Below are 8786 nucleotides of genomic sequence, written 5' to 3'. Positions count from 1 at the left end.
TTGCTGGTCAGTGGGGAATTGAAGTGTTAAATCCAATTCTGAATTTGTATCTCTTGTACAGAGGAGGGGGAGATGTAGCGCGAGTACCAACCATATGTCACCATCCCCAATTCAGAGGGATTGAATATGGATGAGAAACAACTCGGGTTCCTGGCGTTGCCACCGGTAGCAGGTTTAGACTGTGACGGTGTGTGCTCATTTGTTATCGGGGAGGAAGTGGAGTTGTAGACACCACCAGCAAGATTTCCGTTAATGAAGATAAAACTGATTCAGTGGCTTTGGCCTCCGTGCTTCTTTGCCAGTGTAATGCCCAGTAACGGACTGCTCCAGACAATATGATGAACAAAAGGGAAGGAATTTTAAATATTTTGCATGAACCGGATTGTTAGTTCTAGTAAAAATGTGTAATCTAACACTATCCTAGCTGAAAAACGTCATATTCATCTCATGTTTACTGATAAAACCTGGTAAATATAAACTGAAACTAAACTGTAGGAGTGTTTCATGTCGTTTATTACCTCAAAAAAATTAAATAACTTAAATGCTGGACATCTGTTTCCTGCCAAAGTTGCCTACTGCAATCAACAGCTTTAGTATAAAGAGCAGCACTAGCAAACACAGGACTGCTGCCTCTCCAAGGTCTCCAAGTCTTCCTCTTCCCCTGAACATTCACTCAGCAGATTCTGTGACACATTTAGGTTAGAGATATTGAAACAAATCTGTTGAGGTTTCTTTCATTCTGTATCCTCACAATATTTGATTCTATACTGCAGAGTCCAATTTGTGTCCATATGAGAAATGCAGCTGCTTTTGCGTGCATCTGCAGTTCCTTGTGTCTGCTTCTGTTTGTCCAACATGAGAACTGTTTTAGATGTCCTTTGTGTCACTCAGCTGAATAGTCTGCACAGCCAGGCTCTCCTACTGTCTCACTATAAATGCACCAGACAATTATCAGTACTATATTCACATGGGTAAAATCAACCATTATATGAACTTCGTACAGGGGAGCTGACAGGATAAAGTCCTTTAATGTGCAATCCAGCTGCGTCTGACATTTCCAATCTTGCAGCCCTGTCTGGCAATCTCTAGCAAGGTTCCGTGTGTCATATTTATGTGTCTGAAACATCTTTATTTGATCATCATCAATTACAGCATTTGCTGTAGCTAAAAGGGCGCATGGCAACTACATGACAAAGCAGCAGAGACTTTTTTTGGTTGGGGTAAATGACCCAAAATAAAGTCCACACTGGAGGAAATGCAGGAAAGGCATTAGAGTCTAACTTCTGTGGGATGGGTGTCATCCACAACCACTGTGTGAAAAGATGCCTCTGATATTTCTTCAACAGTTTCCAAAGTGACAAAGACATTAGCTCACTAGGGCTGAAAGTGAACTGACACAAATGGTCCAATCATGCACAATCAAACCTTTGACAGTTTCTATAAGGCTGCAGATCTGCACTGTAAGGCAAAACTATTTCGAATCATGGGCCATGGACACAGATCTGCACCACTAGAGGACTAAATCATTAAACACTGTGTCAGAGTATTTTTGCTTTCTAAGATTTTATTATTCATATAATGATCAGCTAAGAGTGTTTATATTTCTGTTCTGTACTCAACCAGCTGCATATTTTAATTGCTGGCTCCCTACTTTATAACGGAAACTGCTTGCCTTCACATTATCAGTCTTTGCCTTCACATTGTCACTGTTTACCTTCACACTAGCAGGAAACCGCCACCCACGAGTAAGAAACAACCTTGTAGAGAACACGAAGTTTTTTGATAAACCACACCTGTTTTCTTGACAAGATAAGGATGATATTTCCTTTTTTGTATGCTTCATAATGTGTATAAATAAAGCCAGACTGCACCAAGGAGGTGTGTGAGTCTCTCCCTGAGTCTCTCACCCGTGCACGTTTAAAACTGCTCTAAGTGTCTGAGTGATATTTCATTGCATCTGAGTTATCTGATAATAGAATATCTTTAACATTTAATTGGTCCTTCGAGCCGGAGTGGACATTGATATTTTTTCAATGCTCCAATAGGAGACCTTCGTCAAGTCCTGACGTCGTGAGAAGCCCACGCTGTCGACTCCTCTCCAGGCAGAGGATAAAGTCCAGAGACGTGACGTTCGGGTTCTGGCCAGCGTTCTTATAAGAGGTCCACGACTTCAGGGGTTGATGAAGGAAACCAAAGCAACCACACAATAACTCAGGTGAATATTTAGCACTCACTCACATCTTGCGCAAAACGACTGAGGCAACCTGTGGTCTGTACATTAAATAGTTTCCCGTCAATGTATGACAGATTAATTAAGTAACATTCTCGTCTGAAAAAGGACTGGTAGAGGTTACAGCTCGCCTGAAAGAGGGCTTGGAGCAAGTTTAATGTCAAAATACGACAGGATAGTAACATTCTCGTCTGAAAAAGGACTGGTAGAGGTTACAGCTCGCCTGAAAGAGGGCTTGGAGCAAGTTTAATGTCAAAATACGACAGGATAGTAACATTCTCGTCTGAAAAAGGACTCGTAGAGGTTACGAAGCAGCTCGCCTGAAAGAGGGCTTGGAGCAATGTAGAAAGACACAGTGTTGCCCAGAATAAAAAACTCATTACGCGTATAATCTGTTGTTTTACTGTTTTGTTGGTGGAGTAAGTTGATTTTACAGCACATTAAGGAGGCTGAACTACTCCACCGAATTGTTTACCGTTGGTTGCTCGAGTTCTGGTGGAACGGGAAAAGGTTGTGTTTCATCACATAAAATTGACACCGCTTTCAAGGCTAGCTTGAAAGTAGAAGGCCGTGTCAATAGCCTCTCCCATTCCTCGTGCCAGAGAAAGCACCACGGGTGTGTATGTGTGTGTGTAAACGTAAATATATCTATGAGCTAATAAAAATAATAAGAAAGAAAAATGGGTAATAAATCAACAAAACTCACTGCTGACGAGCAGTGGCTAGAGAAAAATGTCCAGGCGCCGGACAAACTGCAGTGACTGATAAAACCCTTATTAAGTGAAAACTAGAGATCAAAGTAGTTTAAAAAGGTTGGAAACAGACCTCAACGAATAGATATAAATATAAGAAGTACAAAAATAAAATAAATAAAGACAAAATTACATTAGAACTTATTTTTAATGTATTGAAACTAATAATAGGAAGGATAACAACCTGTAAACTTATATTAACAATGAAACATAGTTGGCAAGACGTTCATGCCCAGAATGTATAAAATAAATAAAAGGAAATAATTCACACGAAAACCTTTTAAATAAAATAGAGAGATGCATAAGGTACATTAAGGCTGTGTCATTGGTCAGCCAAGGAAAGTGTGTGAAAAGGTAAATGTCTCCAGCTTGGGAAAAGGTGAAGCTGCAGATCACCCGAAGCCCTTGATGGACACAAAATAAAATATAAAATATATAATAATAAATTGCTTGGTTAGACATGCAACAGAAAGAATGAAAGTGACCGAAGGTTGGATCTGAGATGAGGCAAACAGAAGACCAGTCTAAAAAGTAGGCACAAACCTGTTCAGAGAAGAAGCAAATTTGTACAGATTGGATGAATTCTAAGTTATCTGTTTGCTGAGTAAGATGATCCCAACTATTAAATTGGCTCAGTAGTAGTATAGTAATATACACTTTTATATACACTGATAAAATGTTGTAATATACTGTTGTTATTATATGGAAAGAAAAAGATGATAATAATAAGAAGTAACCTAGTCAGTATGATGTGAGATGGACAATTGTTATGAAGTAGTCTGCATCAAGCTTAAGGTTTGCTCAAACTCAGTATAATGACATAGGAGATGAAGAAAATAAAGGAAATATCTAAACTACTTAGGTGCATAGAGGCACTTGACATGCTTGAAAACCTGGATAAAATATTACTGAGATATAGAGCACATCTATAGTAACAACTAATAAGCCAAACCCTGTAGACAACAGCTAAAGTTACAGGATTGTGAAGCTGAATTAAATATGTGGACACCGCTAAGTTGATGAGCATGTTACACATTTTCTTTTATTTTTTATTTATTTGTTTTTAGAGCAGAAGCTGCATAAAAGCCAACACATGCAGCTGTCTGTGAGCTCAGTTTTCCCTCACATGTCTGCTCTGTTTCAGTAGCAGCATTTTTCTTTTTGGGTCCTGACTCATGTATGTTTTCGGTTTTGTTTGATTATTTTATTTTGTTGATTTGGAAACAAATTCGTGACAATACTTGTTTAAAATATGTAAGATGTGTGAGATGTGTGAATTCTTTGAAAAACTAGAAATTATCTAAAAATGCCTCAAGTGAGAATGTAATGTTCCATCTATAGAGAAGAAAAAAAATCTTGCTGGAAGTGATCACCTTGCCAAAACAATTGGCACTGTGCACATGTGGAGCACATCAAAAAGACAATTATATTGTCACAAAAGGAAATAATTTTGCAGAACAAGCAGCAAAACAGGCTGCAAACAATCGGCAGAGCTACTAGAAACCAACTACTGCCTACAAATACCACTTGATGTACTAAAAACCGAACAACAAGCTGCAACAATCACTGAACAAAACAAGTGGCTGAAATGTGGAGTAAACTGAAAGATGACTTAATGGTCTGTGATGGAAAACCTATATTAACAGAGTCATTACACAGGACAGCGGTTGTAGTGACACATGAGGTAAACACCTGTGTCAACAGGAGGGAGATATAGTATAGATAAACAATGCAATACACACTATAAATTTTGAAACTTTAGCGAATAATTTGTAAGAACATGCCTATTCTGTCAAAAAACAAAAAACAAAAAAAAACAACACAACTCACAAGGAAACTTAAGACCTAAGAGAGGCTAGTTTTCCATACAATCCACATGGATTTTATTGAACTTAACGAATGCCAAGCATCAAGATATGCTCTAGTAATTATAGATGTATTTTCAAAATGGCCAGAAATCTATCCAGTAAAAAGAGCAGATGCAATATCAGTGGCAAAGTGTTTATGCAATCACTTCATCCCCACATATGGCATTCCCAGTCTGATAAGGTCAGACAATGGAACACATTTTGTTAATGACATCATCAGCAAAGTCTCTGAAGCTCTAGGATTTAGCATCAAACATCACTGTGCATATCACCCACAAAGCGCAGGATTAGTGGAAAGAACTAACGGCACAATAAAACAGAGATTAAGAAAATGCATGGAAGAAACAGGAAGACCATGGCCTGAATGTCTAGGCCTAGTAAAGATGTGGATGAGAATAACACAAGGTTCTCAGAAACTTACACCTTTTGAAATCATCCACGGGAGAGCGTTTCCATTGCCAATTACCAGTGAACCTATTAATAAATCAATAAGGGAAACTACCCTAGCAGAATGGATGACTAAACTGTTTGAAAATAAAGAGATTGTGTTAAACAACCAACTGCCGAGTGATTTCTCTCCAGTGTCTTGCAGGTTACAACCAGGTGATTGGATCCTGATCAAAGTACTCCAGAGAAAGAATTGGAGTTCACCAAGGTGGGAGGGCCCATACCAAGTCCTACTTACCACACCCACCGCCTGCAAAATAGCAGAAAGACCATCTTGGATCCACCACAGCCACTGTAAAAAAGTGAGTGACAATCCAGACGCTTAGACGCCGGCTCCCCTGGCTTCTAGGTGATCTATTGGTGAAGGGAAGGGCTGATTGGGTATATCCCGCCCTTTTTTACTTCTCGCCAATAGTCTACTCACCAGAAGTCTAGGTGTGCCTGGTCATCATGAAGACACTTGTCCTCCTAGTGGCCAGCATTGCGCTCCTAGTGAGCCTACTAACACTCACCCAGATGAGAGGAAATAAACAACACCACCTGCAAAAAAGATGGACACATGATAATTCGCATCTACGTGACCTGAACCAAGACCATAACCACCCATGGATGAACAACGCGTGGTATAGATATGTGTATGATAGAACACGCACCGACAACAGCACGGAATGCTATGTATGTTCACATATGCCAACAACAGCCGTACACGCAACAATATATGGAAAGGCACCTGAACTTGACGAAGCGATGTGTGTGTTCAACAAAGCAACAACTGGCAATTGCACACGCAGAGATTTGATGGCAACAGGACTGACCCTAAAAGGTCAAAGCACAAAGAAAGAAGACCTAATTCCATGGTGTAGTGACACAGACGTCAAACGTGTCACGAAACCACTTTCACAACGACGTATCCTAATTGAACAGACAACCCCTTGTGCCTACAATCTGACGAACTGGAACTACACCTGCAACGAAAAACATTGGGTAAACGTCAAAGCCAACAACACAAAAAACAAATCATTCGCCATAGTTTTGCCGCCGGACATACAGCACCCAATGTGTTTCAACTTCTCCGATGGAAACAGGAAACTTGGACGAAACCGCAACTGCACACAGACACTTGACCTGACCCAATCCAAAGGAATACACACCTTCAAAAATGGAACTTTCTGGGTCTAGGGAGCCGCTTGGGCCTGCGGGCCTAAAACCTACTTCATGCTCCCACCGAACTCCACCGGTCTGTGTGCACCAGTACTAATTTCAGACCACACCTTCAAGATCACAGCAGAGACACACACGTCAAGAGCAAAACGTGAAGTTGCTGAAGTCACTGAAGTAATGCCACATGACTCAGTCTATGGATCAGATGTGCCCAAGAACTTCAAACTATGGACTGATGGTCAGAAAGTCCTCCACTCCTTGTTCCCTTGGGTAGGAGTTGGGAAAAACATGCTGAGGATCGAGACACTTGACTATCGATTTGGACTGTTCCTAAATGCTTCAATGAAAATCAACAAAGCGCAAAATGAAGAAATCGACGCAATACGCATTGTAGTGATGCAACACAGAGTCGCACTAGACATGATTCTAGCTGAAAAAGGAGGTTTGTGTGTATTGTTTGACACTACATGTTGTACATACATCCCAGACAACATACACTCACAAAACATGACCGACGCTTTGAACACCTTGAGAAAGATTAAAGATGCTGAACAACAAGACTATGTCACAAGCACTGATGATTGGTTGACATGGTTACTAGGTGGTTCATGGAAGTCCCTTCTGATTAAAGGACCTGTTGGAATAGCATTTTTGCTTTTACTGTTATGTGTTTTCACAACATGTGTAGTACCCTGTCTGAAGAAAATGGTATCAAACATGGTGACAACTTCTATCAATGCTTATGTGATGATGTCTCAAATGGAAGAAATTTTGAAAGATGATCCATACAGTAATGTTTAGTTTAATTGAACACAGGACTGTTTTATGACGTTCAAACCGAAAATGTTTAGACAAGAGGTTATGAACTGACAAAAATAACAGTACTGTCATGTAAGAAATCTAAACAACAGGAGGGAATGTCAGAGTATTTTTGCTTTCTAAGATTTTATTATTCATATAATGATCAGCTAAGAGTGTTTATATTTCTGTTCTGTACTCAACCAGCTGCATATTTTAATTGCTGGCTCCCTACTTTATAACGGAAACTGCTTGCCTTCACATTATCAGTCTTTGCCTTCACATTGTCACTGTTTGCCTTCACACTAGCAGGAAACCGCCACCCACGAGTAAGAAACAACCTTGTAGAGAACACGAAGTTTTTTGATAAACCACACCTGTTTTCTTGACAAGATAAGGATGATATTTCCTTTTTTGTATGCTTCATAATGTGTATAAATAAAGCCAGACTGCACCAAGGAGGTGTGTGAGTCTCTCCCTGAGTCTCTCACCCGTGCACGTTTAAAACTGCTCTAAGTGTCTGAGTGATATTTCATTGCATCTGAGTTATCTGATAATAGAATATCTTTAACACACTGTCACCCTTACCAATCAGTATTAGAAATGCTAGATGTTTTTAAGTAATTATTTATACTTTATTAAATGTTAATGTGCAACAAAAATTTGCGAATTTGTCAAAGCCCTCAAATATCTAACCTAAACTTTTTCCACTCACTGAAATCGGCAGAGCATCCACAGACCCGAACTACCTGTGCTGTGTAATTCTAATTTTTACTGCTTGTGCTGCAGCAAGTTAACAGAATAGTCATCTTTTTCAGCTGTTTACTTTCCTTGTTTTCTGATCAGAGGACTAGAACATCACACACACGCCAGCACATGTCACAAAGCATATCATACTACTTGACCTGCTAGTCTATCGCAGGGCGAGCAAAAAAAGACAATCATTCTCACTCAGATTTAACTGCAGTGCAGAAAAATGGCAGCAATCAAAACTAGTATGTAGTTACACAAGCCTAAACAAAACATTAATCTTGTGGGTTACCGCTGTTGTTGAGGTGACAACATGAGGCGATAATAAGGTGTAACAGTAAATTTACTAGTAGTTGTTTTCTTTATGGTTTGACGTGAATGATGAACACAGTCCCATGGTGCATTAATTACCGTTAACAGGCAAGTATAGTGGGAAAGGCAGGATAAAAAATTGTGAAGAGAACAAGATATTTACCAAAAGATCCAGATAGTTTCTTTTTACTGAGCTAAAAGGGGGGAAAAGGTAATGAATAAAGTATTGGCTCCAAAGCTTGTTAGCAGCTTTGCTTCAGGAAATGTATGCATATAATCTATAATGTCTCCTGGGTTTCATGGCAGTATCCCAGTCTGTTTCCCCTGCAGCTTCAGAGTTCTTTGACTTATTCTGCTCATCTCTACTTCAGAGACAATCGTATAAGCTGCATGCATATACAGTAACCAGTGCTGCTGTTCCTTTTGCAGAAACTGCAATTCCAAAGAGGTTCTGTTCTTACAATTATG

At 39.6% G+C, this 8786-nt stretch overlaps 1 pseudogene across 1 annotated transcript; it reads left to right on the top strand.

Annotated features, from left to right (window-relative positions):
• The first annotated feature begins 1542 nt into the window (after positions 1-1542).
• LOC146564830 (uncharacterized) lies at positions 1543-7715 on the top strand (annotated as a pseudogene). The gene is made up of 2 exons (XR_014894443.1): positions 1543-2215; positions 5433-7715. The product of XR_014894443.1 is annotated as an uncharacterized LOC146564830 (transcript).
• Positions 7716-8786: the final 1071 nt, after the last annotated feature.

The sequence above is a fragment of the Mchenga conophoros genome, linkage group LG11 (genome assembly GCF_057382185.1).
Source record: "Mchenga conophoros isolate Kocher_MC1m ecotype Shallow Benthic linkage group LG11, M_conophoros_male_GT1.1, whole genome shotgun sequence".
NCBI lineage: Eukaryota > Metazoa > Chordata > Actinopteri > Cichliformes > Cichlidae > Mchenga > Mchenga conophoros.
This window is presented reverse-complemented; position numbering and strand designations above follow the sequence as displayed.